Here is an 18903-nt window from a genome sequence, read left to right on the forward strand (position 1 = left end):
GTGAAATCCAGAGGAAGGGGATGAGGCTTTTAGACTATAGGGAAAGGATGAGGAGACAATGAGGAAGAATAGTGTCCTTCAAGAAAACCTGTCTAAATATAAGGCAGAGAAAGAGCAAGGACCAAAGCCCAACCTTTGGCAAAATCAGCTGGATGGACAGAGACCAAACAGCAAGCCCTAGTCCGCGACTCGAGCAGGGGGCAAGACTGTGCCAGCTGGCACCGATGCCCCGTGGGTAGAGGGACAGACTCTAGGACTTCAAAGGGCCTAGGCAGAGGAGATGAAAAAAGGTAAGGAATTCTTACACTTATTGAGCGTCTAATACTCCTTGTACTTGGATTCTTGCAGCATTCCTGGGAGCACTCTTCACAGAAATGTTTAGTGATCTGATCGAGATGATGAATTTATTAAGTAGAGGATATAGGCTTGACTGACTCTAAACCCACATTCTTTCTTTTATGCCATTTTGGGGGTTCTTCAGGGATTGCTGACCAGGTGCCCTTCCAGAAGGTGAGTGTTGGAAAAATCAAAGACATTTCCCAACCTTGATGACCTGCAGGGCGAGAACTACTGACTGCCCGTAAGCCTCTTGTTAGTTCACAGAGAGAAAAGAGGAAGCCTACAGATAGATAGGGAGCTGCCTAATTAGGAATCTGAAGGATGGTTCTTTCCCACTTTCCCAGAATCTTAGCTTGCTATGTTCCAGATTCACTCCAGGGTGTCATATACTGTCTGTCAATGACCATAGCCATCTTCCAGAGGACCCTCAGGACCCTAATAGTCTTTAAAGGAAACACTATGCATCGGATGAATGGATAAAGAAGATGTGGCGCATATATACAATGGAATATTACTCAGCCATAAAAAGAAATGAAATCGAGCTATTTGTAATGAGGTGGATAGACCTAGAGTCTGTCATGCAGAGTGAAGTAAGTCAGAAAGAGAAAGACAAATACCGTATGCTAACACATATATATGGAATTTAAGAAAAAAAAATGTCATGAAGAACCTAGGGGTAAGACAGGAATAAAGACACAGACCTACTAGAGAATGGACTTGAGGATATGGGGAGGGAGAAGGGTGAGCTGTGACAGGGCGAGAGAGAGGCATGGACATATATACACTACCAAACGTAAGGTAGATAGCTAGTGGGAAGCAGCCGCATAGCACAGGGAGATCAGCTCGGTGCTTTGTGACCACCTGGAGGGGTGGGATAGGGAGGGTGGGAGGGAGGGAGACGCAAGAGGGACGAGATATGGGAACATATGTTTATGTATGACTGATTCACTTTGTTATAAAGCAGAAACTAACACACCATTGTAAAGCAATTATACTCCAATAAAGATGTTAAAAATAAAAAAATAACTGAAAATATTTTTTAAAAAAGGAAACACTATGATAAAATATGAGAAAATCCTCAATCTTATAACTGATCAGGTAAAAGCAAATCAAAGGAACCACATTAGATACTATTTTCATGCCATCATGTAGGGGAAAATTATTTTAAGATCCAGTTTCTTTGAGAATATAGAGAAGATGGAACTCTAATTTGTTGTTGGTAGGCATGGAAGTTGGCAACATGAATTAAAATCTACCCTGAAATCTCCTCTTTGGCATGTTTCTTCCAGAAATAACCATGTAAGTGTGCAAGGATATGTGTACAATGGTATTTACTCCAACACTGCTTAAAAATAGAAAACTGAAACCAAGCAAATATCTATTCATAAAAAAAGAGTTAAACAATTACAGTGTATTTCTCCCTAAGGAGTACAATGAAGCCATTTAAAAATGTGGTTGAACTGTATATACTTACATGGGAGGGTACCCAGGATATATTGGGTTAATGAGAACAACACAAAAAGGTATACAATGGACATGGGAAAAGGTCAGGGAGGACACATACCATTTAGTGGTTACTTTGGAGGAGAGAAGGTAGAATGAGGAAGGGGTGGATACAGTGACCTTCACTCTTCACACATTTCTTCATGCTTTGAACTTTGGGAAGATACATCAAGCATTTATTATTCTCACAATTTAAAATAAACTCATAAAGTAAAAGTGAAGAACAGTCAGTAGTAGACCATTATCCTTCCGGGCCAGAGGCAGAGAATGGTAAGTTGAGGTCATGCGTGACTCTGGACCAGTGTCTACACAGAAATACAGATATATGCTGAAATTTGCTCCACTTAGGAGAGCCACTAACATCTGCTCCTGGCAGAACTGCTGCCGGTAGAACAAGAATCCAGTTTCTCCTACATACCAGTATACTCCAGCCATTGTTCCTAGTAGCATTAGTATCTATTCTTCAGCAATACTTTTGACTCTATACTTCAGAATGACCTCTTATTTTTCCCCTGAAGCAATTTTTTTAACTTTCTCTTCCCCTCAATTTACATTTTAATGCTTAGTGTGTTCATGACACTGTAAGATTCTTTATAATAGGTGCTAAAATACATGCAAAACTTTCGTGAAATTTTTCATGGGTAAATAATAGTCAGTGCACCAGAGATGTCATTGGCATGTAGTATATGGATGAAATTAAACTCAGATAATAATGACAAAGAGGTTCATTTTCTTCCACGTGTACACATAATTGATTTCCCCTCATTTATCTTCTTTAGAAAGTAAGTGTTGAAAGGTAGATATGGAAAAAAATCAAGTTTGTGGTAATTTGCTACAGCAGAAATGGGAGAGAACCTAATATAACCTGTCTACTTTACTGTAAGTTGTCTTCTTGGTCTGACCCTTTAACTTTACACAGTTCCCTCTGGGCACTAAGAAAGAGGTTCTGAATGTGGCCAGGAAGTGGATTGCGCTGCTCAACGTGACAGTTTCACCTATTCATCTTTCTCCCCTTCAACTCCATCTGTCTCTTCACTCTTCTTTCCAGCAAAGAGCTCCTTCTCAGCACTGTCTCAAGAGTTAGAAACAAATGGCTGGGAGTACACGTAAGATAATAAGGCATCTACTTGAGATAGGATTGGTTTTAGGGCAGTGTTAGAACTGGAGGCTTGAGGCCATATAAGTTCAATGGTAACTGCTTAGTCAAAGCTTATGATTGATTATTTATGGCCATTGGAAGTTAGATTGCTGTTCTGTGAATACAACGAAGTAGAACTACATTATGCTAGGTTTAGGCTAATAGATATCTGTGTAAATGACACTGGGGACTCAGGTTCCACTCTCTAAATGTGAAAGAAGTCATAAGCAGATAAACGAGATGAATAAGTATTCACCAGATAAGCTACCTGTCCTAGTAGATTAGTCATTCACAAACCTTAAAATACATAAACGTCACCTGGGGACCTTGTTAAAACATGTAGATTTCCAGCTCTGCTCCCAGTAATTCTGACTGAGTAGGCCTGGGATGTATTTTAGATATGTGCCCCAAGTGATTCTTATGCAAGGAGTCAGTGGAGCACACAATAAGAAAGAACGGCATTGAATAGCAGAAACTGCTTGGGACAGAAAGCAAACCATTCAGATGTCCCAGAGTTTTGACTTAAAGGGCTATCTGTAATTTCCAAACATTTTTTTCTGCTTTGATCCTCTTCACATTTATATATTCTTTCACCATTACCTCATCAGATAGGAAACTGAAAACCATGGTAGGGGTAGTGGGAGAGTTAAATGTGCCAATGAGAGGGGCGGTCACACATCATAGTCTCCAGGTGGGCATATGTAAAGCCCTCCCAGATGCTGATAATATTTCCTACTTCTCACTCCACTCACCAAGAGGTGATTCTTAGCTTGGAGAATAGCCAGTGTCTCTTGGGGAATTTCTGGGTGTGAGGAGACTTTTGCTAACACTCAAGGCACCAGAGAACTTGCATTGTGGGTGAGTAGCAGATAAGGCTTGGCTTTGGGAATGTTCCTTCCCTTCGACGGTGGGGAGAGATAATCTGGTCCCTTCAGCATGAGGGCTCCCCCTCCAAATTCTAGTCTTCCTTTGATCTGGGCTGGGGGTGGAAGGTGAGGTCCCTGCCTACAGTTATGCAGGCTGCAGGTGCATTCCCAAAGGGTGAGTATAGCTGGAGTCCAGTCCAGATCCTACTCACTAGGCCAGATGTTAGAGCAAGGCCAAGGGCTAGAAACCGAGCAGGACCTTTGAGTTGTTCTGCAGAAACTAAGAACCACATCCACGTGGAGGATGGTGACTACATGCTGACAACAACCATGTAGACCCCAGACTGGTTGGAACCAGAAGGTTGATGGTTAAGTTTCCCGAAACAGCACCCTGTTACCTCATCACCAACCAATCAGAAGAAAGTTATGTACTCGGTAACCCTCACTCCAAATGTGGCCTTTAAAAACCATTCTCTGAAAGCCGTTGGGGGGCTTGTGTCTTTTGAGCCTTAACTGCCCATACTCCTTGCTGGGTCCTGCAATAAACACTGTACTTTCCTTCATCACAACCCAGCGTCAGTAGATTGGCTTTGTTGCATGGTGGGCAAGTGGACCCGAGTTTGGTTTGGTAACAGGCTCTGGCTAGCCAGAGAAATGGGCACCTTTAAAAAATCTGCACAGGGTCTATGTTAATTATGACCCTGCCAGGTGGCATACCCAAAGATCTCTGAGTCTTAATGCCCTCCTTGACTTCAATAAACTAGGTCTTGTGGTGATAGAAAGAGGGAAAACAGAATGAAATTTAGGGAGAACTCTGTCTACTGCTGCATTTCCCAAGAGTTGGAAATCCCTGCTTTTCTGACAATTATGGAGCTCATGAAGATCCCACCCAGATGACCTCCTTTAGGCTGTATTCATCTACCGCTTGGAAAAACATATTCCTAAGTGAGTGACACATAATCCCCTTGTGTACTGTCAATCCTCTCACTTGCCAATTTCCAGCTTATCAGCTAGAGTTGCTTAATGCCTGAGGCCAAGGTACTGCAGTATCTCTTAATTAACTAGTTGCAGACTGCTAATTAGTTTACTGCAGAATCTCCTCAGTATACAAAGTATATTGACTCCAACTTGGAAATGCCTCTGAGGCCTCACAAAACATCTATTAGGAGAGATGCCTTCTTAAATACCACCCGTCTCAGAGCTCAGAAGATGGAGGATAAGGGAGAGGCTGGAAGGAAACAAGCTTGAAGGAGGCATGTTTCACTGCTCATGCCAACCCCTTCTCCTTTATATTTTCTGTGTCAAAACCATCTCTCAAGAGAGTCTATAGAAATATTTGCCTTTTCACAACCTACTTCACTCTCCTGGTGATGAAAACAGTTCTTGAAATGCTACACCCTACCCTTTCTGAGTGGGCTCATATCCCGAATTCTCTGACTACAGCAAGATTTGGAGAGGCGCCTGCTGTTGCCCATCCTGTGCCTGGAGCTGCAGGAAGCCTTTCTGATTCATGATTTCAGTGGTTGGCTTTTGAGCACCTGCTGACCAGCCTTCTTGGTCCAGATCTAGTCTTTCCTCCAACCTTGCTGGCTGAAGTATCTGTGACTTCCTGTAGAAGGCCGAACACACTCTCCTTATTAAAATGAGATGAGCAGGTGCTCAGGAGGGTATTACAGATCATCAGCTACCTAATCTTTAAAGCTCTTAATTGAGGAATTCTCCCAGGTAGACCATTTACTGTGCTTTCCCTGTACAGTCAGGCATATGCCGGGCACCTTGTATAGAATCCAACTTAGTCTCCACATTCTGTGGAGCTAGGGATCCATCTCCATTTTCAGTTGAGAAACTTGAGGTACAGAGAATTTGGATAACTTGTCTAAAGTCACACATCTTACTAAAAAACAAAACTAGGGACTTCCCTGGTGGCACTGTGGTTAAGAATCCGACTGCCAGCACAGGGGACACGGGTTCGAGCCCTTGTCCGGGAAGTTGCCACATGCCATGGAACAACTAAGCCCGTGTGCCACAACTACTGAAGCTCACGCGCCTAGAGCCCATGCTCTGCAACAAGAGAAGCCACCGCAATGAGACGCCTGCACACCTCAACAAAGAGTAGCCCCCACTCGCCGCAACTAGAGAGAGCCTGTGCGCAGCAATGAAGACCCAACGCAGCAAAAAAAAAATAAATACATTTTAAAAAATAAGTAAAAAACAAAACTAAACAAACACATAAAAAGTAGGGGAGGAATAGTGCTTCACAGGGAAATGGGGCTGCAGTGAAGCACTTCATTCTGAGAACAAATGCTCATTTGGGAAGAGCGTATTTTTCTATCTGACTGGTCTGCTGCAGACCAGTGCTACAGTAATAGTTGCTGGACTTAAACATGATTTTATTTTGTTGGTCTCCCTTTACTCTTCAATTACTTACAACTTGAAGCTGAACTTGGCCAAAGTGGAGATTTCAGGCATAAAGTTATTTCCACTTTTTCTTCTCTTCTGTCAGTTTAATAAATACTATAGTGACTGCTCTTCTTCCTTCTAGAAGAACACACTTTGTAAATGAGCGTGGGGCAAGAGAAAATGTCGGCAGGTCAGCCGAAGTCAACAGCTCTGTGTCAGTGGTTCACAACCTTGGCCGCACATCAGAATCACAGGAGGAGATTTAAAACATCCCCGCATCAGACACACACTCAACCTGCTAAATTAACATGTCTGGGGGAGGGGCCCGGCACCAAAATCAGCATCTCTGTATGTGGCCCAGGCATCAGTGCTGTTTTTAAAGCTTCTTGGTATTTCCAGTGTGCAGCCCGTTGGGAACCTCTGCTCTAGCAGTGATTCTCCAAATTCTTATGTGCACAGAAAGCACCTTGTTAAAATGTGCTTGTTAAAATGGGGCCTTGTTAAAATGCAGATTCTGATTCAATAGGCCTGTGTGGGTGCCGAGGGTCTCATTTCTAACAAGTTCCCAGGTAAGGCTGCTGCCGCTGCTCTCCACACGTTGGGGAGCAAGGCTCTAGATCAGCGGTTCTCCAAGTGTGGTCCTTGGACCTGCAGCATCAACATCACCAGGGAACTTGTTAGAAATGCCAATTCTTGGGCCCCAACCCAGGCCTAGTGAATCAGTAGCTCGGGGGTGGAGCCCAGTAATCCGGCTTAACACGGCCTGCAGGTGATTCCGATGTATCTAAAGTTTGAGAACCACTGCTAGGTAATAGTTTCCAGTTTGCTTTTGAGAAACAAGAAAGCGGATTTCCCCAGCTTATCCGCAGCAATGGAGAAGGCTCACTACAAGAATATTTGTGGGAATAAGAAATCAGGTTTCATGGGAACCCAGGAAAAGTTGCGCAATCAGGATATGTGTGACCAACCCCCGTGGCACAGCAAGGCATCCAGGAACTGGGATGTGGTCTGGGAGCATGGAGTGTGATTCAAGATCAGGAACGGCAGGCCAGGCTGACTCATCGCTTGCCCAGCTGCAGGAGTTTCTTCCTGGTTTGTTCCTCTAGTGCCTTAATCCTCTCATGACTCAACAATTCTGTCTCTGTTTACAGCAGAGTGGCTTAGCTGAAGTCCTGGAATAAGGCTGCTTGAGTTAGAATTCTGGCTTATTCTCTGTATGACCTTGGGCACTTTACCTAACCTCTCTGGGCCTCAGTTTTCTTGTCTGAAATATGAGAATACTAATTGTATCTATCTTGTTGTAGGATTAAATGAGATAACAGGTGTAACCTGTTACAGGATTTCCTGGGACCCAGTAACTGCTCAAAGAATAAAGCTGTCATTACTGTCTTCCCATTATATCTGTCGCAACTGACTCTCAACGTCAACCTTGAGTTTACATGTTTGAGAAAGAGACACAAATTGCTGTCGTGAGTCACTATGGTGGGTATAGGGCCAAGCTCGCCCACCAAGCATCTGTGGTCATGCTGTGTATTTGCTGTTTGGGGTTGGATGCTCTCCTCTAGTCCATAATATTTCACTTATTTGAGAAGATCCATTCATGCTATAACTAAAAGGAGGGAGAAAGCATGTGAGATATAGTGTCACCAGCAGGCCACTCTGGGGCTAGTCCAAGGCAGCCTGCCCTTCATGGTGGTGTTTCCCTAGCATGGCCCAACTAGTCTAACCACGCACCTATGACATTCTGTGTCTGACTCCACAATTTGGAAACCTGTTTTTACTTGAATCAACAAGATTTTAACTTAGCATACAGGTTACAGAGTGGAGACGCTGCCACACTATTACTGTCACTTCTGTCTCCTCTGTTTGAAATCACAGGATCACCAAAGCAGGGAATTTAAATGAAAGGAGGATGTGATGCTCATTGACGGAGGCAAAGAGGATGCCGACCTAAGAGTAAATACTACACGGTAGGGGCTTCCCTGGTGGCGCAGTGGTTGAGAGTCTGCCTGCCGATGCAGGGGACACGGGTTCGTGCCCCGGTCCGGGAAGATCCCACATGCCGCGAAGCAGCTGGGCCCGTGAGCCATGGCCGCTGAGCCTGAGCATCCGGAGGCTGTGCTCCGCAACGGGAGAGGCCACAACAGTGAGAGGCCCGTGTACCGCAAAAAAAAAAAAAGAAAAACAAAAAAAAACTACACGGTAAAAAAAATCATCTCCTTCCCACCCTCCCTGGGAATTTGAAAAGAAATGCCTTTGTCATTGTTTTGGCTTGGAGAAAACAGGAGCTGGTATTGGTCACTTAGAGACACTTTTCAGCTCGTTTCCTGCAATAAAGGCATTGGGTTAATATACGCCAGTGTATGGACTTTGTAGTTTATAAATACTAAAAGCAGTTTTGTGATGAATCCTCCACAGGTAAGACAGTCCTTATTTGACTATGTGGTAACTTCTACCTCTTTCCCTGTTTACTGATTTCTGAGTAATGAGATATAATCATGCCAAGTGTGAGATGCTTCCCTTTATAGTTTTGAATTTGCATAATAGCATTCCATGCTTGATCATCTGGAATATCTCTGCTGTCTTTTCTTAATCCTTATGGAAAAGCAGAGAGAAAATTGTATAATAATTATAATGAAAAGTCTTATAATGAACTGAGGTCACCCCATGGCTCCCCTCCCTCCCACCTGCACCCTGAAGTCATTAGTTTCTTATTAGAAAATTTAAGACCTGGAAGAGCTGTCTGGTTCAGTGTCTGACCTGAGTAACCTTGGGTTTACACAGATCCCTTTGAAAGGAAATAAATTCTTGCGGACCTAGAGCATTACATCATATCATTCTATAAAATGCATTAAATATGTAAAATATAGGAGACCTTCAAGATGGCGGAGGAGTGAGACGTGGAGATCGCATTCCTCCCCACAAATACATCAGAAATACATCTACATGTGGAACAACTCCTACAGAACACCTACTGAATGCTGGCAGAAGACCTCAGACTTCCCAAAAGGCAAGAAACTCCCCCACATACCTGGGTAGGGCAAAAGAAAAGGGACGGGACCTGCACCTCTGGGAGGGAGCTGGGAAGGAGGAATGGTTTCCACACACTAGGAAGCCCCTTCACGGGCGGAGACACGGGTGGAGGGGGGAAACTTCGGAGCCACGGAGAAGAGCGCAGCAATAGGGGTGCGGAGGGCAAAGAGGAGAGATTGCCGCACAGAGTATGGGTGCCGACCAGCACTCACCAGCCCGACAGGCTTGTCTGCTCACCCGCCGGGGCGGGCGGGGGCTGGGAGCTAGGCTGTGGCTTCGGAGGTCAGATCCCAAGGAGAGGACTGCGGTTGGCGACGTGAACACAGCCTGAAGGGGGCTAGTGCGCCACAGCTAGCCGGGAAGGAGTCCGGGAAAAGGTCTGGACTTGCCTAAGAGGCAAGAGACCATTGTTTCAGGGTGCGCGAGGAGAGGGGATTCAGAACACTGCCTAAACGAGCTCCAGAGACGGGCGCGAGCCGCGGCTATCAGTGCGGATCCCAGAGACAGGCATGGGACGCAAAGGCTGCTGCTGCCGCCACCAAGAAGCCTGTGTGCGAGCACAGGTCACTCTCCACACCCCCCTTCCGGGGAGACTGTGCAGCCCGCCACTGCCAGGGTCCCGGGATCCAGGGACAACTTCCCTGGGAGAACGCACGGCGCGCCTCAGGCTGGTGCAACGTCACGCTGGCCTCTGCCGCCGCAGGCTCGCCCCACCCTCCGTGCCCCTCCCTCCCCCGCCCCACCCTGGCCTGAGTGAGCCAGAGCCCCCGAATCAGCTGCTCCTTTGACCCCGTCCTGTCTGAGCGAAGAACAGACGCCCTCCGGTGACCTACACGCAGAGGCGGGGCCAAATCCAAAGCTGAGCCCCTGGGAGCTGTGAGAACAAAGAAGAGGAAGGGAAATCTCTCCCAGCAGCCTCAGAAGCAGCGGATTAAAGCTCCACAAAGCTCCACAATCAACTTGATGTACCCTGCATCCGTGAAATACCTGAATAGACAACGAATCATTCCAAATTGAGGAGGTGGACTTTGGGAACAACAATATATATATATTTTTTCCTTTTTCTCTTTTTGTGAGTGTGTATCTGTATGCTTCTTTGTGTGATTTTGTCTGTATAGCTTTGCTTTTACCATTCTCCTAGGGTTCTGTCTGTCCTTTTGTTTTGGGGGGGAGGTTTTGTTTTTGTTTAAGTATAGTTTTCAGCACTTGTTATCATTGTTGGATTTGTTTTTTGGTTTGGTTGCTCTCTTCTTTTTTTATTTTTAAAAATTTTAAATTAATTTTTAATAATTAAATTTTTTTTTATTTTAATAACTTTTATTTTATTTTTTCTTGCTTTCTTTATTTCTCCCTTTTCTTCTGAGCCGTGTGGCTGACAGGGTCTTGGTGCTCCAGCCCAGTGTCAGGCATGTGCCTCTGAGGTGGGAGAGCCAAGTTCAGGACATTGGTCCACGAGGGACCTCCCGGCTCCACGTAGTATCAAGCGGCAAAAGCTCTCCCAGACATCTCCATCTCAACGCTAAGACCCAGCTCCACTCAACGACCAGCAAGCTACAGTGCTGGACAACCTATGCCAAACAACTATCAAGACAGGAACACATCCCCACCCACTAGCAGAGAGGCTGCCTAAAATCATAATAAGGTCACAGACACCCCAAAACACACCACCAGACGTGGTCCTGACCATCAGAAAGACACGATCCAGCCTCATCCTCCAGAACACAGGAACCAGTCCCCTCCACCAGGAAGCCTACACAACCCACTGAACCAACCTTAGCCACTGGGGACAGACACCAAAAACAACAGGAACTACAAACCTGCAGCCTGCAAAAGGAGACCCCAAACACAGTAAGATAAGCAAAATGAGAAGACAGAGAAACACACAGCAGGTGAAGGAGCAAGGTAAAAACCCACCAGACAAAACAAATGAAGAGGAAATAGGCAGTCTACCTGAAAAAGAATTCAGAGTAATGATAGTAAAGATGATCCAAAATCTTGGAAATAGAATGGAAAAAATACAAGAAATGTTTAACAAGGACCTAGAAGAACTAAAGAGCAAATAACAGTGATGAACAACACAGTAAATGAAATTAAAAATTCTCTAGAAGGAATCAATTAGCAGAATAACTGAGGCAGACGAACAGACAAGTGACCTGGAAGATAAAATAGTGGAAATAACTATGGCAGGGCAGAAAAAAGAATGAAAAGAATTGAGGACAGTCTCATAGACCTCTGGGACAACATGAAACGCACCAACTTTTGAATTATAGGGGTCTCAGAAGAAGAAGAGAAAATGAAAGGGACTGAGGTAAAACTTGAAGAGATTTTAGTTGAAAACTTCTCTAATATGGGAAAGGAAACAGTTAATCAAGTCCAAGAAGCACAGAGAGTTTCATACAGGATAAATCCAAGGAGAAACATGCCAAGACACATAATAATCAAACTATCAAAAATTAAATACAAAGAAAAAATATTAAAAGCAGCAAGGGAGAAACAGCAAATAACATACAAGGGAATCCCCATAAGGTTAACAGCTGATCTTTCAGCAGAAACTCTGCAAGCCAGAAGGGAGTGGCAAGACATGTTTAAAGAGATGAAAGGGAAAAACCTACAACCAAGATGACTCTACCCAGCAAGGATCTCACTCGGATTCGACGGAGAAATTAAAAACTTTACAGATAAGCAAAAGCTAAGAGAATTCAGCACCACAAAACCAGCTTTAAAACAAAGGTTAAAGGAAATTCTCTAGGCAGGAAACACAAGAGAAGGAAAAGACCTAAAATAACAAACAAAAAGCAATTAAGAAAACGGTAATAGGAACATACATATGGATAATTACCTTAAATGTAAATGGATTAAATGCTCCAACCAAAAGACATAGACTGGCTGAATGGATACAAAAATAAGACCCATATGTATTGCTGTCTACAAGAGACCCAAGTCAGACCTATGGACACATAGAGACTGAAAGTGAGGGGATGGAAAAAGATTCCATGCAAATGGAAATCAAGAGAAAGCTGGAGTAGCAATTCTCATATCAGACAAAATAGACTTTAAAATAAAGACTGTTACAAGAGACAAAGAAGGACACTACATAATGATCTAGGGATCAATCCAAGAAGAAGATATAACAATTGTAAATATTTATGCATCCAACATAGGAACACCTCAATACATAAGGCAAATACTAACAGCCATAAAAGGGGAAATCGACAGTAACAGAATCATAGTAGGGGACTTTAACACACCGCTATCACCACTGGACATATCATCCAAAAAAAAAAAATAAGGAAACACAAGCTTTAAATGACACAGTAAGCAAGATGGACTTAATTGATATTTATAGGACATTCCATCCAAAAACAACAGAATACACTTTCTTCTCAAGTGCTCATGGAACATTCTCCAGGATAGATCATATCTTAGGTCATAAATCGAGCCTTGGTAAATTTAAGAAAATTTAAATCTTATCAAGTATCTTTTCCAACCACAAAGCTATGAGACTAGATATCAATTACAGGAAAATATCTGTAAAACATACAAACACATGGAGGCTAAAAAATACACTACTAAGTAACCAAAAGATCACTGATGAAATCAAAGAGGAAATCAAATTATACCTAGAAACAAATGGCAACAAAAACATGACAACCCAAAACCTATGGGATGCAGCAAAAACAGTTCTAAGAGGGAAGTTTATAGCAGTACAATCCTACCTCAAGAAAAAAGAAACATCTCTTTTCTTTTTTTTTTTTTTTTTTTGCGGTACGCGGGCCTCTCACTGTTGTGGCCTCTCCCGCTGCGGAGCACAGGCTCCGGACGCGCAGGCTCAGCGGCCATGGCTCACGGGCCTAGCCGCTCCGTGGCATGTGGGATCTTCCCGGACTGCGACACGAACCTGCATCCCCTGCATCGGCAGGCGGACTCCCAACCACTGCACCACCAGGGAAGCCCTGAAACATCTCAAATAAACAACCTAACCTTACACCTAAAGCAATTAGAGAAAGAAGGAAAAAAAAAAAAACCAAAGTTAGCAGAAGGAAAGAAATCATAAAGATCAGATCAGATATAAATGAAAAAGAAAAGAAGGAAACAATAGCAAAGATCAATAAAACTAAAAGGTGGTTCTTTGAGAAGATAAACAAAATTGATAAACCATTAGCCAGACTCATCAAGAAAAAAAGGGAGAAGACTCAAATCAATAGAGTTAGAAATGAAAAAGGGGAGGTAACAACTGAAACTGCAGAAATACAAAGGATCATGAGAGATTACTACAAGCAACTATATGCCAATAAAATGGACAACCTGGAAGAAATGAACACATTCTTAGAAAAGCACAACCTTCCAACACTGAACCAGGAAGAAAAAGAAAATATAAACAGACCAATCACAAGCACTGAAATTGAGACAGTGATTAAACATCTTCTAACGAACAAAAGCCCAGGACCAGATAGCTTCACAGGCAAATTCTACCAAACATTTAGAGAAGAGCTAACACCTATCTTTCTCAAACTCTTCCAAAATATAGCAGAGGGAGGAACACTCCCAAACTCATTCGATGAGGCCACCATCACCCTGATACCAACACCAAAGATGTCACAAAGAAAGAAAACTACAGGCCAATATCACTGATGAACATAGATGCAAAACTCCTCAACAAAATACTAGCAAACAGAATCCAACAGCACATTAAAAGGATTATACACCGTGATCAAGTGGGGTTTATTCCAGGAATGCAAGGAGTCTTCAATATACACAAATCAATCATTGTGATACACCATATTAACGAACTGAAGGATAAAAACAATATGATCATCTCAAAAGATGCAGAAAAAGCTTTCGACAAAATTCAACACCCATTTACGATAAAAACCCTCCAGAAAGTAGGCATAGAGGGAACTTACCTCAACATGATAAAGGTCATATATGACAAACCCACAGCCAACATCATTCTCAATGGTTAAAAAGTGAAACCATTTCCACTAAGATCAGGAACAAGACAAGGTTGTCCACTCTCACCACTATTATTTAACACAGTTTTGGAACTCCAAGCCACAGCAATCAGAGAAGAAAAAGAAATAAAGGGACTCCAAATCAGAAAAGAAGTAAAGCTGTCACTGTTTGAAGATGACATGATATTATATAAAGAGAATTCTAAAGATGCTACCAGAAAACTACTAAAACTAATCAATGAATTTGGTAAAGTAGCAGGATACAAAATTAATGCACAGAAACCTCTTGCATTCCTATAACCAATGATGAAAAATCTGAAAGAGAAATTAAGGAAACACTCCCATTTACCACTGCAACAAAAATAATAAAATACCTGGGAATAAACCTACCTAAGGAGACAAAACACCTGTATGCAGAAAACTATAAGACACTGATGAAAGAAATTAAAGATGATACAAACAGATGGAGAGATATACCACGTTCTTGGATTGGAAGAATCGACATTGTGAAAATGACACTACTACCCAAAGCAATCTACAGATTCAATGCAATCCCTATCAAACTACCAATGGCAGTTTTCACAGAACTAGAACAAAAAAATTCACAATTTGTATGGAAACACAAAAGACCCTGAATAGCCAAAGCATTCTTGAGAAAGGAAAATGGAGCTGGCGGAATCAGGCTCCCTGACTTCAGACTATACTACAAGGCTACAGTAATCAATACAGTATGGTACTGGCACAAAAACAGAAATATAGATCAGTGGAACAGGACAGAAAGCCCAGAGATAAATCCACGCACATATGGTGACCTTATTTTTAATAAAGGAGGCAAGAATATACAATGGAGAAAAGAAAGAGGAGAAAAGACAGCCTCTTCAATAAGTGGTGCTTGGAAAACTGGACAACTACATGTAAAAGAATGAGATTAGAACACTCCCTGATACCATACACAAAAATAAACTCAAGATGGATAAAGACCTAAATGTAAGGCCAGGCACTATAAAACTCTTAGAGGAAAATATAGGCAGAACACTCTATGACATAAATCACAACAAGATCCTTTTTGACCCACCTTCTAGAAAAATGGAAATAAAAAAAATAAACAAATGGGACCTAATGAAACTTAAAAGCTTTTGCACAGCAAAGGAAACCACAAACAAGATGATAAGGCAACCCTCAGAATGGGAGAAAATATTTGCAAATGAAGCAAGTGACAAAGGATTAATCTCCAAAATTTACAAGCAGCTCATGCAGCTCAATATCAAAAAAGCAAACAACCCAATCCTAAAATGGGAAAAAGACCTAAATAGATATTTCTCAAAAGATGATATACAGATTGCCAACAAACACATGAAAGGATGCTCAACATCACTAATCATTAGAGAAATGCGAATCAAAACTACAATTAGGTATCACCTCACACCAGTCAGAATGGTCATCATCAAAAAATCTACAAACAATAAATGCTGGAGAGGATATGGAGAAAAGGGAATCCTCTTGCACTGTTGGTGGGAATGTAAATTGATACAGCCACTATGAAGAACAGTATGGAAGTTCTTTAAAAAACTACAAATAGAACTACCATCCGACCCAGCAATCCCACTACTGAGCATATACCCTGAGAAAACCGTAATTCAAAAAGAGTCATGTACCACAATCTTCATTGCAGCTCTGTTTACAATAGCCAGGACATGAAAGCAACCTAAGTATCCATCAACAGATGAATGGATAAAGAAGATGTGGCACATATATACAATGGAATATTACTCAGCCATAAAAAGAAACGAAATTGAGATATTCATAGTTAGGTGGATGGACCTCAAGCCTGTCATACTGAAGTAAGTCAGAAAGAGAAAAACAAATACCGTATGCTAACACATATATTTGGAATCTTAAAAAAAAAGGGTTCCGAAGAACCTAGGGGCAGACCAGGAATAAAGGTGCAGACGTAGAGAAGGGACTTGAAGACACAGGAATGGGGAAGGGTAAGCTGGGATGAAGTGAGAGAGTGGCATGGACATATATACACTACCAAATGTAAAATAAATAGCTAGTGGGAAGCAGCCGCATAGCACAGGGAGATCAGCTCGGTGCTTTGTTATCACCTAGAGGGGTGGGATAGGGAGTGTGAGAGGCAGATGCAAGAGGGAGGGGATACTGGGATATAAGTTTATGTATAGCTGATTCACTTTGTTGTAAAGCAGAAACTAACACACCATTGTAAAGCAATTATACTCCAATAAAGATGTTAAAAAAAAGAAAAAAATTTTTAAAATGCCAAAAAAATGTAAAATATAAAACTATACATATGTGTATAGAAATCATGAAAACACAAAAGATTACATATTAAATATAAACAAAACTACAATCAAATATTTCAAATTAAAGACATTATAGAGGATATATTGGTTTAATTTAAATTGTCAATGCTGGATACATTAATAGAAAGATGCATTTTCATAATTATATATTTTTTTCAGATTATATTCTATTATAGGTTATTACAAGGTATAAAATATAATTCCCTGTGCTGTACAGTAAATCCTTGTTGCTTATCTATTTTATGTACAATAGTTTTTATCTGTTAATCTCATACTCCTAATTTGTCCCTCCCTCCTTCCCTCTCCCCTTTGGTAAGCATAAGTGTGTTTTCTATGTCTGTGCATCTGTTTCTGTTTTGTATATAGATTCATTTGTATTATTTTTAGATTCCATATATAAGTGATATCTTATAGTATTTGTTTTTTTCTGAATCACTTCACGAAGTATAATATTCTCTAGGTCCATCCATGTTGCTGCAAATGGCAATATTTCATTCTTTTTTACAACTGTGTAATATTCCATTGTAGATATGTATTCCACATCTTCTTAAGCCAATCTGTGTCTATTGATGGGCACTTGGGTTCTTTCCATGTCTTGGCTATTGTAAATAGAGCTGCTGTGAAGATTGGGTGCATGTATCTTTATGAATTAGAGTTTTCTTTTTTTCTGGATATATACACAGGAGTGGGATTGCTGGATCATATGGTAGCTCTACTTTTTAGTTTTTAAAGGAAACTTAATATTGTTTTCCATAGTGGCTGCACTAATTTACATTCCCAACAACAGTGTAGGAGGGTTCCCTTTTCTCTACACCCTCTCCAGCATTTATTTGTAGACATTTTGATAATAGCCATTCTGACTGGTGTGAGGTGATACCTTATGATGGTTTTCACTTGCATTTCTCTAATAATTAGCAATACTGAGCATTGTTTCTTGTGCCTGTTGTCCATCTGTATGTCTTCTTTGGAATAATGTCTATTTAGGTCTCATTTTTTTATTGAGTTGCTTGTTTTTGCAGTATTCTTTTGTATGAGCAGTCTGTGTATTTTGGATTTTAACCCCTTGTCAGTTGCATGATTTACAAATATTTTCTCCCATTCTGTAGGCTGTCTTTTCATTTTGTTTATGATTTCCTTTGCTGTATAAAAGCTTTTAGGTTTAATTAGGTCTCATTTGTTTATTTTTGCTTTTATTTCTTTTGCCTTGGGAGACTGATCTAAGAAAATATTGCTATGATTTATGTCAGAGAATGTTTCGCCTATGTTCTCTTCTAGGAGTTTTATTGTGTCCTGTTTTATATTTAAGTCTTTAAATCGTTTTGAGGGTTTTTTTGTATATGGTGTGAGGAAGTGTTCTAATTTCATTGATTTACATATAGCTGTCCAGCTTTCCCAACACCACTTGTTGAAGAGACTGTGTTTTCTCCATTGTATATTCTTGCTTCCTTTGTCAAGAATTAATTGACCATAGGTGTGTGGGTTTATTTCTGGGCTCTCTATTCTGTTCCATTGATCTATTTGTTTGTTTTTGTGCCAGTACCATACTGTTTTGATTACTGTAGTTTTGTATTATAGTTTGAAATCTGAAATGGTTATGGCTCCAGCTTTGTTCTTTTTCCTAAGGAATGATTTGAAAATTCTGGGCGTTTTGTGATTCCATACAAATTTTAGGATTGTTATTTCTAGTTTTATGAAAAATGTCATGGGTACTTTGATAGGAATTGTATTAAATCTTTAGATTGTTTTTGGTAGTATTGCCATTTTAACAATATTAATTCTTCCAATCCAAGAGCATGGGATATCTTTCCATTTCTCTGAATCATCTTGAGTTTCCTTTATCAATGTTTTATAGTTTTCAGTGTATAGGTCTTTGACCTCCTTGGTTAAGTTTTTTCCTAGGTATTATTTTTTACATGGTTTTTTTTTTTTTTTTTTACTTTCTCTTTCTGATATTTCATTATTAGTGTATAGAAAGGCAACAAATTCCTGTATATTAATCTTGTATCCTGCTGTTTTGCTGAATTACTTCTAATAGTTTTTGTGTGGAGAATTTAGTGTTCTCTAAATAGAGTGTCATGTCATCTGCAAATAGTGACAGTTTTACCTCTTTCTCCTCCAATTTGGATACCTTTTATTTCTTTTTATTGTCTGATTGATGTGGCTAGGACTTCCAATACTATGTTGAATAGAAGTGGTGAGAGTGGGCATCCTTGTCTTATTCTTAAATTTAGCAGGAAGGCTCTCAGTTTTTCACCATTGAGTATTATGTTGGCTGTGGGTTTGTCATAAATGGCTTTTATTATGTTGAGATATGTTCCCTCTATACCCACTTTTGTGAGAGTTTTTTG

Source organism: Orcinus orca, chromosome 2 (genome assembly GCF_937001465.1).
Source record: "Orcinus orca chromosome 2, mOrcOrc1.1, whole genome shotgun sequence".
Taxonomy (NCBI): domain Eukaryota; kingdom Metazoa; phylum Chordata; class Mammalia; order Artiodactyla; family Delphinidae; genus Orcinus; species Orcinus orca.